Source organism: Neopelma chrysocephalum, unplaced genomic scaffold, assembly GCF_003984885.1.
Source record: "Neopelma chrysocephalum unplaced genomic scaffold, ASM398488v2 Primary Assembly neopelma1_227, whole genome shotgun sequence".
Lineage (NCBI taxonomy): Eukaryota > Metazoa > Chordata > Aves > Passeriformes > Pipridae > Neopelma > Neopelma chrysocephalum.
In genome coordinates, this window is record NW_020897889.1 from 196,874 (window position 1) to 203,797 (window position 6,924).

General features: G+C 52.6%; 1 long non-coding RNA gene across 1 annotated transcript; it reads left to right on the top strand.

Moving 5' to 3' along the window:
• Positions 1-3,839: 3,839 nt before the first annotated feature.
• LOC113977371 lies at positions 3,840-6,906 on the top strand. Its single transcript, XR_003537325.1, has 3 exons — positions 3,840-4,060; positions 6,532-6,588; positions 6,798-6,906. It is a non-coding gene; the product is annotated as an uncharacterized LOC113977371 (long non-coding RNA).
• The last annotated feature ends 18 nt before the right edge of the window (positions 6,907-6,924 follow it).

A 6,924-nucleotide genomic window follows, 5' to 3' on the forward strand; every position in this document is an offset into this window, starting at 1 on the left:
GCACCCTCTGGGGGAAGAACCTTTCCCTGAGATCCATCCCAACCCCCTGGACAGAAGGGACCTGGTTAATTTGGTTCTACCATCACAGAGACAACACAAGGTGGGAGTATCCCACTGACTGAGAGTCCCATTGTCCATAAATGAAATGCTCCTTGTTTCTATGTGCCATTGACTCCTCTGTCCCATTTTTTATTGCTTCTGTGGAAAGCCACAGAACTTATTGTAGCACATAAAATTGTCCAGTGCGTGACTCAAGCTCTTTCCCAGCCTGTTTGCTCAGTCACTCCTGGTTTGATATGCAGTAGGAAAGGTCATTTACACATAATTACTTCTTTCTCATTAACAGCTACAGTTTGCCTGATTCTGCAATGAGAGCATTGACTTTCTTGATCAATACCGAATAAGAAAACATCAAAATCCTACAGTTACTCGAGTTAAATATGATGAAAGAGAACCCAGTATGAGAATAAATTAAAATTGCTGTAACCAGTCTTGCCTGAAAACTCTGTGGCTCAGGGCAGAAGGTTGATTATGAAGGCTTCAACTTGAACACCAAATTCTTGATTTTGTATTTTCCAAGGAGCTGGCTACCTTAGCTTTAGGTGAAGGTTTGCAATATAAGCTTAATTTCTGTGTGTGGTGTAGTGGTGGTGATGATATTCTAAATAATTTTAAATGCCACCTTCCATAGTGTGTGTGGGAGGAACTGCAGATTTCTGTATGTTCCCTTCATAGAGCTGCCTTCATTTCACTCGGGTTGTTCCCATTTTATCTCCTCCTTCTCCTGTCATGTTTTAAAAGTGCTGGCTTAGAGAAAAACAAACAAATAAACAAATTGAACATAAACAGGGGACTTGGGATCTTCCAATACACAGAATAAAAAGAGAAGAGAGACAGGTAGAAGAGCAGAGGGTGAAGGAGGTGGAAAATAGGACAAAAAAGAAGGTGCTGCCTAATAATGACACTGTGTGTATGAAATAATGTTCACATGATTCTAATTTATCCTATAAAGAGGTCCTGGGTTAGTCTGATATCTTACATTTAAAATAACATGTTCTTAAAATAGTGCACTGTAGGTAGTTTTATTGTGCTATAATTTTCCAAAATTGTACAATTTAGGAGGGTGGAACCAGGTGTGGCTGTGTCTGTTCTCCCGGTTAACAAGTGACAAGGCAAGAGGGAATGGCCTCAAGTTATGCCAGGGCAGGTTTAAGTTGGATATTAGGGTAAATTTCTTCACAGAAAGGGTTGTCAGGCATTGGCACAGGGCAGTGGTGGAGTCACCATCCCTGGGAGTGTTCAGACACAGTGTGGATGTGGCACTTGGGGAGGGGGGTTAGTGGTGAACACGATGGTGTTGCTGGGCTGGTGGTTGGGCCTGATGATCTTGGAGGTCTTTTCCAACCTCAGCAGTTCTGTGATTCTGTGATTCCATGATCACCACAGAAATTGCACCGTTGTGTAAGAGTCAAGTTGCCTGTAGCAACAGTTCCTTTCCTTCTGTTATGTCTCCTTCCCCTCCCACTCCTTGCTCCAGAAGAAACTCTTTCCACAGCAAAACAGGTAGACAGATATACTAGAGAAAAAAAGAAATAAATCCCTCCCCTCAGTATCATGTGCGTTCTTTATCCATTTTCTTTATAATTTTAGATTTCTGCCCTCGGACTGGGGGCAGTTTCTGGCCTGGCCTGAAGTGCCTGAAACTGCCCCATTTTGTTGTATGGGTTTGGGGTTTATCCCCCACCCTGTGGAGGAGCAGGAATCCTGTGTTTGGGGGGGCTGTTTGGGAGCAGTGATGTGCAGTGTGTACTTAGAAACGGAGCCACTTCCTTTTTGGTGTTTTTGAGCCAAGTTGACCAAGCAAACGTGTGAAGGACTGGCTGTAACGTGACTTTGGTGCTGCCATGAGTACACGGAAAAAGAGTGCAGAGGAGAGAAGCAGAGCAGAGCACTTTGGGTGCTGATGCTGCCAGTCAGTGAGGGAATTGCCACAGGCTTCAGCTTTGTGTATGTGTTGGAGGCTGGGAGAGCTGGGGATGTTCAGCCTGGAGAAGAGAAGGCTCTGGGGACACCTTTGAGCCCCTTCCAGTGCCTCCAGGAGAGCTGGAGAGGGACTTGGGACAAGGGCCTGGAGGGACAGGACACAAAGAATGGCTTCCCACTGACACAGGGCAGGGTTAGATGGGATATTGGGAAGAAATTTTTCCCTGTGAGGGTGGGAAGGCCCTGGCACAGGTTTCTCAGAGAAGCTGTGGCTGCCTCAGCCCTGGAAGTGTCCAAGGCCAGGTTGGACAGGGCTTGGAGTAACCTGGGCTAGTGGAAGGTGTCCCTGCCCATGGCAGAGGAGGTTGGAAACAAGATGATCTTTAGGGTCTCTTCCAATCCAAACCATTCTGGGATTCTGTGATTCTTCCTTCAAAGTTCATTTTCAAATCCCTCTTCACATTCCTTCAGGCTTTTTGGAGTATTTTCAGTGGCTTTTTAGAACATCATTTCTATGTTCTTTATTGTCAAATGAAGCTGTTTCTTCTTTAAATACATTTTTGGGGATGTTAAGAAGGTTCTGTTTAAATATTCTGGGATGAAGGTCGTGAGCCATACAAAAATATGTATTTGCAGAGGGATGCATTTCAGCGCTTCCATAGGTGATTACATCTCTGTAATCCATTGTTTTATAGAATCACAGAATCCCAGAATGCCAGCTCCTGCAGAAGCAAGTGGGAATCTCTGCTGGCCATGCAGCAGGACGGGGAAAGCCCATTTATTATGTCTGAGCAGGTTGTTCCATCTGTGTGATGCCAAGTTCTCTGGCCCGTGGTCACGTCTGTGACAACAACCGGATGTGGCAAAACCCAGAAGTACGAAACGTTTGTCACAGGGATTCCTGCACAGACCCTGTGAGTGCAGCAGGGCACTAAGGGGGAACTTGTCTGTTTATTCTCCAGCCTAAACAAACCAAGTATCTAAGGATCCATCCCTAGAAATACAGGGGATAACGCAAGGAGTGCTGCTGGGGAAATCTGTCCCAAGAATCCTATGGACAGATTGGTGTCAATGGCTTGGGCAAGTTGTTTGTAGATGGAAAAACATGGAGCTGAAAGCACTGGCTAGTCTGGATTAGTTTTCTTGTACACTGCCTTGCCCTTGAGTTGCCACAGTGTTTTCTGGAGGCTTAAACACCACTGTATTAAAAACAAAACAAAAAAGTACACCCCAAAAAACCCCCAAGCCCCCTGGATGAAGTCCGGTGTTTGCCAAAATGGCATTTTCTTCTTTTTCACCATTTTGCTCAGAATAGAGGAAATGCTGAACATCAGTGCAGAAGTGGTGCCTGGTTTTCTGGCTGGGATGATGAGCTGTGGAGGCAGCTGCGGATGCTGGAGGACACAGATAAGCTGCTGCCCTTTGGCAGCAGAGCTCAGTTAAACATCTCTCTGCCACTGCCCATCCCAGCGTCTGAGTTATCACCTTCTGTGGAACAGAGAGGGGTGGCCCTGCTCTTGGATCAGCCTCTCCTGGGGCTCACAGAAGTCCATGCTGAGACAGGATTAGACTTGGGGATCCTTGGTCCCAGCTCCCCCTCTCCTGAGTCTCAGCCACCATGGGCACCCACTCCGTGGTCGCTGCTCTGGCCAAGCCACCGGTGGTGAGAGCGACTGTCCCTGTGTGCAGAGGGGATCGTGAGCTCTGTGAGTGTCACACGGTGCCGCAGGGGACAGGATCTGGAGAGCTCCAGCTCCCTTCCAGCAGGGGTGTGTGCATGTGCTCTCAAAGGGCAGAAAGTTGCTCTAAGTGTTGTCAAATAATGAGTCACCTGCGATGGAGGTTTGAGGGCACGGGCGGCGCTAGGGCCGCCGTGACGCTGCTCCGCAGCCTCCCCAGCAGAGAAATCAGGAAATTGGGCAGCGGCTCTTTCTGAGAACTGCCCTTGAACGCAGAGCTTGGCCCTCCGTGGGAAAGAGGATCTACCCTGCAACAGTTCAGCAATCCAACTCCAGGCTTAGCTGTGAGCTACCCCAGACATTGCTGCCCCGTGGCCCCACATGGCCACTGCTGAGAGGTAAGAACGAGGGTCTGAGAGGTGCCGAGAGCAGGTGACATGTCCTTGTGTCCCCTCTGTCAGCAGGGAGGGGCGGGCGCCCTGTTGAGTGTTAAGGGCGTGGTGGGCAGTGGGGAAAGGCCCAGGTGTCACCCGTTTTCCAGCAGAGGAGCTGTACCTGTCCTTTGTCCGAGTGACACTGGGGGCAGCCGGGTGTTTGTGAAACAGCTCCGTGGTCTCTGCTTCAGAGGGGGGTGCACGGCGTGTCTGGTTCCCATCGCGGGGCAGGGCAGAGGTGCAGCCTCCCAACGTGGTGTCCCCTCCTGTCACGGTGCTGCCGGGTCTGGCAGCTTCTCAACCAGGGACTCCGTGCACTGAAAACAAGCCTGAGCTCTCCAGTTCAGGGTCAGGGCGGCTCCACCAAACCCCACCACGTTTCTGTGCATCTTATCCTCTTTGCAAATGCTCGGGTTAACCGATTAATAGAAGTACAGAACGGCCCCAAAACGCAGAAGGGAGCAAATATCTTCTCCCAGGCTTTCTGCCCACACCCCTGGATTGTGGGATCGCTTATTCCAGTGATGGGAACCTCATCAATCAAACACCTCCAGGAACATACAGCTGCTTTAGGACAAGTGTCACCAGGAGGGAGGTGATTCTCTGCTGTCCCTGTGGGTGAGGCACTGGCTGGTCTCCAGGCTCTGCCAGCTGCAGTGTCCATGTGTGGTGTGTGTCCAGCACCCCACGCCCCTGTCTGCACACAGGGGCAAGACTGAGCAAACAGTTACTGCTTTTCACCAGAAATTTCTGTGCTGGAGAAGCAGGAAATGAAAGGCCAACTGTCAGAGCTGCCATCAGCCCTCCTGGCTCAGCCAGCAGGTCCCTCCCTGGAGCAGGGTGTGCCATGGTGAGGGGTATAGAGAGGACCCTGCTCTGAACCTCTGTGCCTATGAGGTCCTCACCCTCCTGGAAGTGAGCTGAGCTGCACCCAGTCATGTCAGCTTTTGGCTGTGCCTGCTGGGGAGAGAGGCATGGAGCCTCCACATCCCTGACTTCACCAAGATGATCCGTGTGCCATGGGGGGGCTGCAGGGTGAGGGGGTGGCAGTGCTGCCTGATGGTGGCTTCTGGTACAGTCACAACTGCTGCCTTCTAATATTAACCTGTAGCAGCTGCAATTGCCCCTGTGTTGTTGTTGTGGGTAGGGACTGGCACAGTCAGTCAGACAGACCTCAGAGCCACATTGTCACAGGGATGAGTTCACCCCTGGTGATGCAGAGGGGTGACCATGATTCACCCTCCATAAGAGGAACAGAGAAAAGTCATTTCTGCTCCAAGGAGCTCATCTCACAGCGTGGGCAGCGGGTGAGGGGGGGATTCTGACCCTCTGCCCCACTCAGGTGAGACCCCCCTGCAGAGCTGCCTCCAGGCACCAACATCAAGAGATCGTGGAGTGAGTGCAGAGGAGGCCACGGAGATGCTCCAAGGGCTGGAGCCCCTCTGCTCTGGAGCCAGGCTGGGAGAGCTGGGGAGGTTCACCTGGAGAAGAGAAGGCTCCAGGGAGACCTGAGAGTCCCTTCCAGAGCCTAAAGGGGCTCCAGGAGAGCTGGAGAGAGACTTTGGACAAAGGCCTGGAGTAAATGACTTCCCACTGCCAGAGGGCAGGGTTCAATGGGATATTGGGAAGGAATTGTTGGCTGTGAGGGTGGTGAGGCCCTGGCACAGGTTTCCCAGAGCAGCTGTGGCTGCCCCATCCCTGGAAGTGTCCAAGGCCAGGTTGGACGGGGCTTGGAGCCACCTGGGCTAGTGGAAGGTGTCCCTGCCCATGGCAGGGTGTTTGGAAACAAGATGAGCTTTAAGGTCCCTTCCAACCCAAACCATTCTGGGAGTCTGTGATCCTCCCAAGGAGATGACACTGGTGATGACAGACTCCAGGAGGAGAAAACCCACAATTTTGAATTGCAGAACTGTCACATGCACCCCAGCATGACCAGCTGGTAGCACGGAGAACATAAGGACCTTGTGCAATCCTCCCACAGTCAGTGGGTGTGACAGTCCCCCCTGAGCCCAGCCTGGCTTGTCAGTGTCCCCGCTGTGGAGGGCAGCCCCCACACAAGCCTGCTGCATCCCACACCTGCAGGGTCACAACCTCATGGCCCTGATGACTTGGAGGTCCCGAAAGAGGAGGTGAAAGAGCAAGTTCCTGCTAAAACTGCATTGCTTCCCCCACAGCTGCAGTTCTGGGTTCCTGTCGTGCCAGTAGCAGAGAGCAGGAGAGCTGGGTCCTGCTCCCTCCTGTGTGTGGGACAGGAGTGTCCCTGGGACACAGGGCAGGGTTTGCAGCCTGCTCTGAGCCTTTCCTGCACCCCGTGGTGCAGGGCTGTGTGACAGACGGGGGCTGCACTGGCCAGAGGAGCCTGTGGGGCAGCGGTGGTGGCCTGGGATGGGCCAGCTCAGCCCCATCCCTCCACAGCCCTCTGGTTTCTTCTGCAGGTGGCAGCAGGAGAGGACGGGGAGTCCCTGATGCGCGGACGGTTGGCCATGCCTGGGGTGAGTGGGGCTGCACGTGGGCACCTGCAGTTCCTGCTGACATCGGGGTGACATCTGCCCCCAGGACCGTGGGGTCAGGAGGGCTAGTGCCCAGTGCCCCTGGTCCTCAGCCGGGGTTCCAGATGGTCCTTGGGGCTGGCCCTGGTGGGTGTGGGAGGCAGAGGGGTCCAGCTCTCGCTGTCCCTGCTGACGCTGCCGTCCCCTTGCAGAAGCACTGGCCCCCCGGGACCCAGTGTGTCACCAAGCATGACCACACCAAGCCCAAGCCCCGGGAGCTCGCCTTCCACAAGGGAGATGTGGTCACCATCATCGAGGCCGTGGAGGTGAGACCGATGG